This window comes from Martes martes (genome assembly GCF_963455335.1).
Source record: "Martes martes genome assembly, chromosome: 11".
NCBI lineage: Eukaryota > Metazoa > Chordata > Mammalia > Carnivora > Mustelidae > Martes > Martes martes.
Window position 1 is genome coordinate 80130077 of NC_137899.1, and position 12505 is coordinate 80142581.

Consider the following 12505-nt stretch of genomic DNA (forward strand, 5'->3'; position numbering starts at 1 on the left):
ACTACACAAAGTCATTAAAGTTAATACTGTCCTGGGGGCACCTGGGTAGCTCAGTCGGTTGAGCGTCTGACTCTCGGTTTCTGCTCAGATCATGATCTCAGGGTCCCAGGATCTGGGGCTCTGTGCTCAGCAGGGAGTCTGACTCCTCCCTCCCTCTCTGCCCCTCCCCATCCTTCCCCTCACTCATGAGCATGCTCTCTCCCCCAAATAAATAAATCTTTAAAATCAAACAAAATCAACACTGCCCTTTATTATTCATGATTATCAAGCACGTAAGTGCCTCTGTCGTTTTCTTCTGGGGCTCTTCACCTGGTGTTAAAAAGATTATAAGTGGGGCGCCTGGGTGGCTCAGTGGGTTAAAGCCTCTGCCTTCAGCTCAGGTCATGATCCCAGGGTCCTGGGATCGAGCCCCGAGTCGAGTCAGGCTCTCTGCTCGGCGTGCCCTGCCTCCCCCTCTCTCTCTGCCTGCCTCTCTGCCTAGTTGTGATTTCTGTCAAATAAATAAAATCTTTAAAAAAAAAGATTATAAGTGAAAATTTCAGATAATCAGTTGTTCTCCCTCTCTACTATTTCATGACAAATGATGGGATGCGGGCTGGTTTGACTAATGTTTTGACTAAAATGACTAATCACAGTTATTGGTTTGGCCAAACTTGGCGGTCAGTCCAGTTATCACTGCTGTGGAGAGCAGTTTGGGGCCCATCGCCACTGTGTGGTTCATGTGGGCACAATGACCTTTTCATCGTGTTGAATGACTCATGTTAAACACTATATATAAAATTTTGGTCAATATTGCATCTAAATTTATACACAGGATCTGAATAAAAATAAATCAGACTCCTGGCATGGTTATTGAACGGCACAGTTTGAGAGAAAATCTAGGCCTGAGAATTAACTAATAGCAGGTCTTCCTGCTTCAGTTTCCTTATAAAAATGGAAAACAATCATTCCTAAATTACTTTTTGAGAGTGCTGGAAGGACTGGACTAACTAGCTACCATTCTGTCTCCACCTCATGGGCCATGCCCATAGGATCCATTCTCCACAAGCTGACTGAGCGGCTGCTCTGCTCAATGTTGGGTTTCTCTAAATCTAGGATTTCTGGGCATGTCAGTCCCTCCGCCTGGACTTTTATCCTGACGTATGTTTCCCTGGCCAGATCTATGTCTACCTTTGAGATTCATTTCAACCACTATTTCTGCTAGGAAGGCATTACTATCTCTTACTAGGCAGAATCAGATGCTCCCATATTTTCTGCTCCTCGAACTCTGTAAGGCATCTATGAAAATATTGCATGGTGTGCTGGTATGGCTACAAAGGACGGGCTATATGTCAACACAAGGAAGCAACCAAGGATTATTTTTATTGCTATCTCCAGCCCTTAGCAGACTGGCACATATCATACATTGCCTATTTGCTTTTAAATATTTGGAGACAGTGGGGTGCCTGGGTGGCCCAGTGCGTTAAAGTCTCTGCCTTCGGCTCAGGTCATGATCCCAGGGTGCTGGGATCAAGCCCCGCATTGGGCTCTCTGTTCAGCATGGAGCCTACTTCCTCCTCTCTCTGCCTACTTGTGATCTCTGTCTGTCAAATAAATAAATAAAAATCTTTAAAAAAATATTTGGAGACAGAAAGTACTGCATATATGATGATGACAGCACAGTTTTGTTTTGTTTTGTTTTTTTTTTAACATAGAGAGGACAGAAGAGTATGAAAGCCAGGTTGTTGACTTGATTCACATGTTCCAGTTATAGAAAAAAATAGTTGAATAGAAGTGAAAGTTGTAGAAATCACCAAAAGGTAAACAATGGCATCTGGCTAAAGACATTGAATATAGGACCTAAACAGAGCTTTAAATGTGGCAGTCTGATTTCATTTTAAGGGATGAACTGAAAAAAGGAGAATGTGCCCCCAGGTCTAGGTCATACATCAGTGTCCACATACATAGTCTTACACATAAAGATATAATACTACGTGCTCAGATGTTGATGTGCTCAGCTCTGTCATGTGAGCAGGGAGCTGGCTCTCCAGCATATGCTTAGGGGCACTGGTCCCCACTCCTGGGGGTTATCTAAGGCTGTGGGGGCATATCTGGAATAAGGTTGTCAGTACTGCCTGTGAATTTTCACCGCCAAGTGACATGTCCTGCATGACTTCTATATTTGTTGGCTTTGTGAGTTTTTATTATTTTTTTTATTGCAGAAAAATATCACCGTTACGGCATTGCTGACTTCAGTCTAAGGGCCCAAGAGAACTCTCCTGGGATCTGAAATAAGCCTGGCTTCGAGCAAGGAACCCATGAAGGGTAGAAAGGGAGAGTGTGCCCTTACCTCATAGTCATGGAGCTAGGTACAAACCTTGCCTTGGCCCTAACTTTTGGCAAGTTTCCAATCTTCCATCTGAAACAGACAGATAAATAAATGAATTTTATGATGACTGTTACCTCTTTTGAAAGGGAATTAGATTTTACTTCTCCATAATACATCCATTTGAAAGAAAATATGCTCATATCTATTCCGTAGATGAAAATGTAAAGCATTTTAATGAGAAGTTCACTTTTTTGGTAGTCCCATTTGATCATAAGATTGTAAGTTCCCTTAAATCAGGGACTTGGTATATCTTCTTCAGTGTTGCCACACAGTGTGTGGCCTCTATGGAATAAATATTGGCTGGATGAACAAATGGTTAATAAGGGGAGTTTCAATTTCCTATTTTATTTTATTTTTTTAAAAAGATTTTATTTATTTATTTGACAGAGAGAGAGATCACAAGTAGGCAGAGAGACAGACTAGGGGTGGGGGGAAGCAGGCTCCCCACTGAGCAGAGAGCCCGATGCGGGACTTGATCCCAGGACCCTGGGATCATGACCTGAGCTGAAGGCAGAGGCTTAACCCACTGAACCACCCAGGCACCCTCAATTTCCTATTTTAATTAGAATCTCTTGTCCCCGTGACAGAGATACCCAACTCTGTGGGACAAAACAATGCCAAACCTTTTTTACCCCAGCATTCCCCACCAAGCTTTACACATAGTAATTGAACAGTGAGTTAGAAGTTTTCTTATGCAACTAAAACATCAACTGGGGGCACCTGGGTGGCTCAGTGGGTTCAGCCTCTGCCTTCGGCTCGGGTCATGATCCCAGGGTCCTGGGATCAAGCCCCACATCGGGCTCTCTGCTCAGTGGGGAGCCTGCTTCCCCCTCTCTCTCTGCCTGCCTCTCTGCCTACTTGTGATCTCTGTCAAATAAATAAATAAGATCTTTTAAAAAAAAGTTTAAAAAAAAACATCAACTGAATGGACATTCTCCAACAATAAACATATACATTATTTGCATATCGTACAGGTAGTTAACCGAGGGGAATGTCAACACGTCAACACAAAGAAATGTGGGGAGTATATGGAACCACATTTATGAGCATCTGTAGAGCCAAAAATTTTATTTATTAGAATGCACAGAAGGAACATGGCCTGAAAGAATCTTGTCCAGCTGCATTCAAACACTGCATCCGATTCCTGAGTCAAAACCCTAAGCCATGACAGAGAACGCTTAGAGAAGTTTCAAAGGACAGCTACGAAGATGATTAAAGGGCTAGAAAAGGGGCCTATGAAGAGAAGTGAAACAAATAGGGATTATTTATCCCAGAGTGGACAAGTATGACAAGCGCCTTAATAGCAGTCTTCATATACAGGAAGGATTACTCCCTAGAGGATGCTGGCTCCCTGTTTTTTTCTCCACTGAGAGGAAAAGGGGAAATGGGTTTAAAAAATAGCATGAAGAATTCAGGTGAGATGGGGTTAGAACTCTATTTCAAATGAAATATTTTGCCCAGATTAACACAGGAAAATTCAGATGGACTCTTACCTAGGGCTGGGCCATCATCAGGAAATTAAGGGCCTCTCTAGGTGTTTATAAGTACCTTTGAACACCGTTCTTTTACAGAGTTTCCTTTCAATCCATTCAATAAACACACCTAATCATGGTTTTACCACAAGAGCCACTTCCTTAAACAGAGTTTTTTTTTTCAGTTGGACTTAGCAGTGGCGTTCTCGCTGCCATATCCATTCGTGAACATAGGGATTCAGGGGAAGACTTGTAGACGGGGTGGCTGACAGAGGAGGACTTGAAAAAGCCACCACAGGAAATGGCTTCAGGTCATGTGTCATATGCTGATGAAGTTAGGTCCGAAGGGAAGGAGAGTAGCAGCTCCCAGTTCTATGAAAACTTTGCACTGGTCAACAGACCGAGATGCTGGTCTCCAGGGAAGCCCAGGTATTTTCATGAATGAGTCACTAGTGGCCAGTTGCTGTACAAGCATGCGACGTCACTGTGGAAAAACCAGGCTCTGTGTGGGGAAGTCAGATCTTCCAAAAGATCTTCAATGTGGAAGTAGCGTGAAATCAATACTAACGAACTTCGAAAATGCTCAATGTATTGTCCTCTTTTTAACTATCTTTTATAAAATCAGTCAAGAGAATATTCTACGTTCTTCAGTGACTATTAAGTCATTGATATTGGCTTGGGTGAATGGATGCCAATGTACATTTACACATCTGGTGTGGAGGAAAACTGTTCGATGGAAATGAACGTTTTGTCATCTTCCATTCCTCAAAGACAATTTTACCACTGCTAAGGGAGTTTCGGTGCTCAACAACAATTCCTTTCCCCCTCTTCAAGGAAAAACCTCAGATCAGTTCACATGTGAGATTTTCTTTTTTTTTCTTTCTTTCTTCTTCTTCTTTTTTTTTTAAATTCTGAGCACAATTAAAGGTGAGTTAAGGCTCTGGTGGAAATCTAAAGAGCATCGGCAAATCTGAGCACTGCTCAGCTTTTGAATTGCTTTTCTACTCCTCAGTTCTTTTAAATGGTTTTCTATGGCAGGGACATTTTTCTTAATTAGTCACAGCTAATTAGTGTTCTGGCATAGACAAGTAATCAGAAATGTCAGAGCTGCAAGGCTACATCTCCCTAATCCTTTGATAATAATTTAGCCTCCTGGGAGGGCCCCAAGCTGCGGTAAGTAGTGACTGACAATAAGGCAAAATTAGGTGGGCAGCAGACCATTAGGATAGAAAAATAAAAAGCACTACCCAACCCTGCTGAGCACCATCAGGCAACTGGCTGCATCGCCAGATGAGGTGCCTGTTTAAGCCTGTGTTGTTAATTAGCTGATTCTACCAGACCTGCCACATATGTCCAGGTGCCTCATGCAAAGATGCGTATTTCTGGGAATGTGCCAAATGACAATTGTGTTTCATGATCACATTTCAAGAATATAAGTAAGAAGTCCACATAGTTCTTGAAGATCCTTTTGAATTATCAAAGAAATCAGATCAACCCGCTACACGACATTTTCTTGCTGAGTTTCTTTTAGGCGATTAGGCACGCGTAGCTCAAGTTTCTCAGGTTTTTAATTCACCAACAGCTTAGATTCAAATGAGGGCCTTTGGCTGCCCTAAGCTACGTCTGGACTTGCCAAAGCTATTTTGGCACCCGCCGTACATCAAAAGTAGATCCTTTTATAAATTCTTATACTTACAAATAATAACTTCACATTAAAATAAGGATTATTAACAAAGACGAACCAGACAGCTTAATTCAAGAGGGGAGGTTCTAAAAAGAAACAAACTTTGAGGGGGAAAAAAAAAAGTTAAGGAGTAGGGTCTGTATGGCATTTCCTGAGGCAGACGAGGCAGTCTAGGGAATGGGTTTGACTCTATCTTAAAAGAGGTCAAAGGACTTCAGTGTGAGTCCAAGTACTGTAGGTAAGACGAACCAGGAATTCAAACAATTAAAAAGACAGAACAAAACCCCAAACACCTCGGAAACAATGTGTCCCAGCAGCTAAATAACACAGTGCTAAAGGTAACACAGATCACAAAAGGAGATCGAACTTTTTATCTACCTTCGGTACACAGCGAGGTACCAGCGTACACAACATCACCATGTTTAGAAAGACGTGATCTCAAATAGCCACCAGTACCTGGATGGATCTACGTCATCCATCCCTTTCTATGGACGGAGAAGGAAACTAATGGTAATGACACGACAATGATATTCACTTTTCGCTTTGCGTGTTGACAGAAAAATCACAGTTGGGCATGATGGTCTAACAGTTAATGTCTTACATCTGAATTCTTTTACTATAGAGACAACACCATAAAGAAAATCCTCTGTAATGGGAATCGATACTAATTTATGTAGTTTATGTAACAACTTCATAGTTATTTGGAAGTGAAAGATTATTGAAGAGGAAAACTATTTTTAAATCGACATTCAAAGAGAATATACCTATAATACCCCAGAATTATAGGAAATGCAAGAAGACAAAGAAGTCTTCAGGCTTAATGGGCTGCAGCCTGCATTCCCAATAACGAGGCTGATTACACACACAAAGAAATTTATCCAAAGGAAAGGAGTGAAAAAGTAGACATTCGATTCTAAATATATACCACCAAGGGCATCCTGGAAGGAAAGTTATATCTAACAGCTACTCCTATCCATGCTCTGTTGATTTCAAATACTCTCATGAAATCAACATGATAATAAACTGAACCTTTAAATAAGTTAAAAATAGTAGTATTGATCTTACTGAGGATGGATAAATTCCTGAGACAGAAAGTTTGGGCACTGGTGTAAAACACTACACTCAAAAATTCCTAGTATTTCTGCCCTTTCTTATTTGCGAGTACAGAGACAACAGCACAGAAATGGAAAATGAGTTCTATTTTGAGAAACATATTCTCTTGTAATAGGTTCAGTTTTTTTTTCTTTGTATGTTACCATATCTTAAAATGGCTACTGAACTCATTTATATAGTTTAGGCCAGTTTTACTTAAAGTGTTTAATTTAGAGTTTCTTTACTGAAAAGAATTCTTTTCAAGGAAAGTCCTGAGAAATTAATCCTTTATAAAACACTACTTAGATGAATATAACTGATTAACTATCATTTAAAGAATTACTTTTAATTTCACAAGACATCACAACAATATTTTTTAAAAATCTCGTTGAGATGAAACTCTTCAACAATTAAATATTTAATCAGTTTATAACACAAGAGAATGTTTAATCTGCATGATTTACCAATTAAATGCTGCACCCTGATGTGTCTTCAGCAACATGAGAGCTGAAATGAAATTGTTTCAAAGGGACTCAAGAAGGGCAATGCCCGATAAATGTCCAAAGGTTTAGAGAGAGAGGCAGGTTTTGTATGTATCCTGGACAATAAGATGTATTTCAATCAACCCCTAACTACCTTTAGGTTGTGATATTCTTGGACATTATGAAACGACCACAGAGGGTGCTCTTGGGAAATTACTGCAGATGTCAGTTTTGACTTTGGAAATATCCCAGTGATCCAACCCAGGGATCCAAAGCTCTCGTGACACACAGGCACCAATGGCTGCCACTGTGTGTCCTGAAGCCTGAGTGTGAGAAAAGAAATATCATACCGTGGTAGACATAAAAAATGGAATTTAAGAATTGAAAAATCTTTCTCATACCTCTGGATTGGGATCAGATGAGTCGTAGATGGTTTTGATTTCATAAAAACTATCAAAGTTTGTGGACAATGATATTTTATTTTATTTTATTTTGTTTTATTTTATTTTAAAGATTTTATTTATTTATTTGACAGAGAGAGATCACAAGTAGACAGAGAGGCAGGCAGAGAGAGAGAGAGGGAAGCAGGCTCCCTGCCGAGCAGAGAGCCCGATGCGGGACTCGATCCCAGGACCTTGAGATCATGACCTGAGCCGAAGGCAGTGGCTTAACCCACTGAGCCACCCAGGCGCCCCGACAATGATATTTTATATAGAAGAAAAAAACAAACTGGGGTAAGAGAGATTGCATGCAAAGCAGAAAAATCCTTTGGGTGAATCTATGATCTTACTAGAGGAAACTTCCTTAAGATTTCTCTTATCCAGAGAAGACACATTTTTCTAAACTGAAAATGTGAATTTAACATGTTGATTTTAAACTTCGCATGTGTAACGATAACCATTTGAGAGGAAGAAATAGTCTTTGTTGAAAATATTCTGGTCACTCGGAAAGACTTAGCATGGATATGGAGTAGAGGAGTTCCAATTAATTTTCTACACTGGAGTTCAGAGCCCTTGTGGTAGATACAAAGAGTGTCATATGGCATAGCCACTTTTTTTTAAAATTTTTATTTATTTATTTGAGAGAGAATGAGTGAGAGAGAGCATGAGAGAGAAGATCAGCGGGAGAAGCAGACTCCCCAAAGAGCTGGGAGCCTGATGTGGGACTCGATCCTGGAAGTCCGGGATCATGACCTGAGCCGAAGGCAGTCGCTCAACCAACTGAGCCACGCAGGCGCCTGGCATAGCTATTTTTAATCTCTCTTCTACCTTATCTACTGCACTCACTATTGCTTCGTGGCTGGGATACCTTTCTTTCACTCAGCCATGACCAAAAAACTTACTGATGGCTACCGGGGGTACAAGCCTTAGCATTCAACAACCCACTAATTTTTGTCACCACTGCTTAAATTAAAATGAATTTAATCTAGTTGGTTTAAAATCTGGAAGATATTTCAGAAACCATCTGGAGTGTTCTAGACCAATTTCTTCAGTTTACATGTACCAACTCTACTGTGTCTGAAGCAGGGGACATACCTTCTTGAAAGTCACTCTGACAATCCATGGCGGAACTGTGGTTGGAACTCAGGTTTGTGGATTTCTGGTCCAGCCCTCCCCTCATAGTAATGTTTTACCACTTCAGATTTTGTAAGTCTAAAGGATGATAGAAATAGCATAGACTTTGAAACTGGAGAGATGCAATTTTGAAGTCTGATTCAACACTTAACAAGTCACTTATCTTCTCTGAGTGAGTGGGAGAGTGTTCTTAATCTGAGAATGAGGTCAAATGGGGACGATGGCATCTGGCCAGCAGGTTAGAAATGATGCAAGTGAAGCACCGAGCCCATTGCCTGGTACATGGAGGTGCTCTGGGAACGGTGGTGGTGACAGCTCAGGGTGGGATTACTACTTTGATAATTGGAGATTACGGATATACCCTAAAACAAACTCAGTTCCTTCTATGAATAGCATGAATCTGCCATTGTTTATTTAGACTTCTAAAAAATTATTTCTGTGTTATGCAAAAAAAGTTTCAGAAGGTTAACCACTTATGGAATGAAGTAGAATGGCCTGGTTATTTGCCTTAATAATAACTTTTTTGGTCTTCCAAGGGTACGTTTAACTTTACTATTTCAAGATTTAATGTAAAAGTCTAAGGTTATCCTATTTAGGGTCTTGCAGAGAATACAAATTTTAATCCTCCCTAAGACTTTGGCAATAAGGAGCACAAAGACTATGGGCGGAGGCCAGAACAGTAATACTAGCTGTGCGAGATGCTCAGGACCTGGGTCATGGCTTGTGGCTCTATGGGTTGTATATGGACAGCTGTAGGAGCTACATTCTCCTTTGTCAGTGCATCCCAAAACAATGGACACAAATCTAGGGTAATGGTCATTATGTGGCCTTAGTCACTGGTATAGTTATTTAAATAGAACCCTCAAGTATTTCACTACAAATATCATACCACAACTAATTACTATTCTCCAGGTAAATTTGCCAGAATTTTCAATAGTTTTTTTTTTTTTTTTCCCCCATGAGTAGAGCACCATGCAGTAGTAAAACACACAAGTGTTTAAGTGTTGGTATTGGAGGCAGGATGGATATGTGTCTTCAGAATAACCGGTTTATATAAAAATGTTGCAATTTGTGGTACTTACAAAACTGAGCAAATCTTATTTTGGTTAAAAGCCTATCCTTTTTAAAATTTTTTGAATTAAAAAAATTTTTTTAAATTAGCATATACTGTATTATTTGTTTCAGGGGTGCAGGTCTGTGAATCATCAGTCTTACACAATTCACAGCACCCACCATAGCACATACCCTCCCCAATGTCCATCACCAGCCGCACCATCCCTTCCACCCCCTCCCCAAGCCTATCCTTCATACTCCACGCCCAGAAACTGATGCCCTCTGCCCTTACTGGGGTTGGTTAAGCCACTAAGTGTTGACTTGCTGTGGGGCATGTGCAGGTATGTGTGTGTGTGCACATTTTCCTCTGCATCTGAAGTTAGGAGTCTCTGCTTCCTTCCTTCCTTTCCTTCTATTTACGTCTTACTTTAATTGGAATAGCAAAAGTTTGTCATGATGCCTGAGTAAAATCGTTCTCATCAATCTTTTTCCTCTAATAGACTAAGGTTGCCAACAGTATTTATAGGGTCATTATTTTCAACTGTTTCTTGACACCTAACAATATTATTTTAAGCTCCAGCCAAGAGGATTTCCAATAATTATATAATGCCTCTCAGTAATGATCTGTTGCTTAAGATACACATTCTACTTTACCTTTCAACACATACTTGATAACCTCTCATTTACTAACTATAATTGAGGCAAATTCAGTCTTGGCTAATTAGGGGCTCTTAGTACCCCCTCATACATGTTATTCTTGATGACATATCAATAGAATTAGGGTCTACTTTTTATTTTTAATTACAGTAATAAAAATGTGCAATTTAAAAATATTAGAATGTTTAAGGACATTATTACTATTTCACAAATAATAAGTCCAGTGTCCTACTGGGGATATGCAAAATGACAGAACCTTCACAACCAAAACAGTATTGCTTGTCAAGCATTCCTTTCAATAGCTAACTTACAGCCATGTCAGACGTTTAAGTATCAAAGAAAAGTATACCTAACCAGGACAATTAAACTAGACATAATTTTGTGTTTTTCTTTTTAAAGTAAGCTCTATGCCCAACGTGGGCCTTGAACTCACAATCCTGATATCAAGAGTTCTATGCTCTACCAACGAAGCCAGCTGGGTTCCTCTGAACTATACATAATTTTAATGTTGACCTCCTTGCGTCCACTTCAGTTAGCTCTGTTGGTTCCTGTGGCCACACAAAAAGTCTTTGAAAAAAGTTTGGTGAATGGGAAGGAGTTGAAGTAGGTTATATCTTTTTTTTTTTTTTAAGATTTTATTTATTTATTTGACAGACAAAGATCACAAGCAGGCAGAGAGGCAGGTGCAGGCTCCCTGCTGAGCAGAGAGCCCGATGCAGGGCTCGATCCCAGGACCCTGGGATCATCACCTGAGCTGAAGGCAGAGGCTTTAACCCACTGAGCCACCCAGATGCCCCAAAGTAGTTTATATCTTGATAGAGAAAGAAATTTGACCTCTGTTATGAATTGATGGCAAGCTTTGTAGTAAATAGGTCACCAAGATGAAAAATTGAACATGTTAAGAGAAAACACACACATACACACCACACATTCACTCTCTCTCTCTCTCTCCCCTACGTACAATGGCCTATTTCCAGATGAGTCTACCTTTTTCTCATCATAGAATACATGCTTCAGCTATACGAAGAATAAACATAAAGGGAGTAACATCAATCCAATTTTCCTATTCTGTTCAGGATTTCTGAAAATTACCACATAAGCAAAAAAGAGTAAAAGAGGATCTGGAAGTAAACATATGCTTGTAAATTCAGAGCAATACCAAATGGAAGCAGAAGTTGCTAATATGGTTTCAGTATTTTGTAAAAGAGCCAGCTGGATAGATGATAATTTTTCTACCCCTGCAGGGCATCAAAAGCTTTTAGGAAATCATTCTTTTCACACGTATTAACACTTAGCTTATTAAAACAGATGATACTTTTATTGTAAAACAGCCCGGGTAGAGGCTCGAAGCATAAAATATGAGAGGAAAGACTTCTTTTGACCACCCAACCTGACAAACAGCGAACACGGACACCACAGACCATGGCGGAGAGGATGACGCAGCAAGACCTTCCGTACCTGCCACAGCTGAGTGTCACCACGAAGCCCGTGAATTGCTGTTATGAAAACATTTGCAGTAACTTGCATAATTAAATGAAACTGCCAGAAAAGCATTTCTAAAATGCAGGGGAGATGCACATAAATAAATACAGTTCAAAGCCAATATTCCATTTCAGAACCAGTGCTGTGCTGAGTTCCGTGAAATTACATCCCGGCAAAGCACCATTTTCCTTTGACTTGACTGTTAAATAGTTACAAATGAGTGACAACATCGTGATTGAAACGGGTTGCTCTCTTAGTTTCCTTTGCAGGTACTCGACAAATGAAACTTAATGATCATGCTCTCTAAGACCACAATCCCCCATTTCTGGGAGTTGCCATGGGTCAATGAAGACTTCTGTCCCGATAAAACTACAGGGTTATGTTGTTAGTGCGCCATCAGCGCTGCAAACCAAGATAAAAAAGGCTCAAGAAAGTAGAGTGGCAGGTACTTGCCTTTACTGGCGCTTAGGTCTTTGTTTAACTAAAGAGCGTCATATCGACTCACAAAACTTTTACAGGAAGAGCCAAATCCATTATAACATGATTCTGTTTATGGAATGCGGCGAAGACGAGTGAAAGAACGCTGTACACAGTGATAAACTGGTTATCATCTTGCTTGTTAAAATTAACCTTCGAAGGTT

The 12505-nt window shown here is 40.2% G+C and overlaps 1 protein-coding gene across 3 annotated transcripts in view; it reads right to left on the reverse strand.

The window, feature by feature from the left end:
* Positions 1 to 12505, reverse strand: part of CADPS2 (calcium dependent secretion activator 2) — a 526208-nt gene that overhangs the window by 14505 nt on the left and 499198 nt on the right. The gene's annotated exons all lie outside the window — the stretch shown is intronic.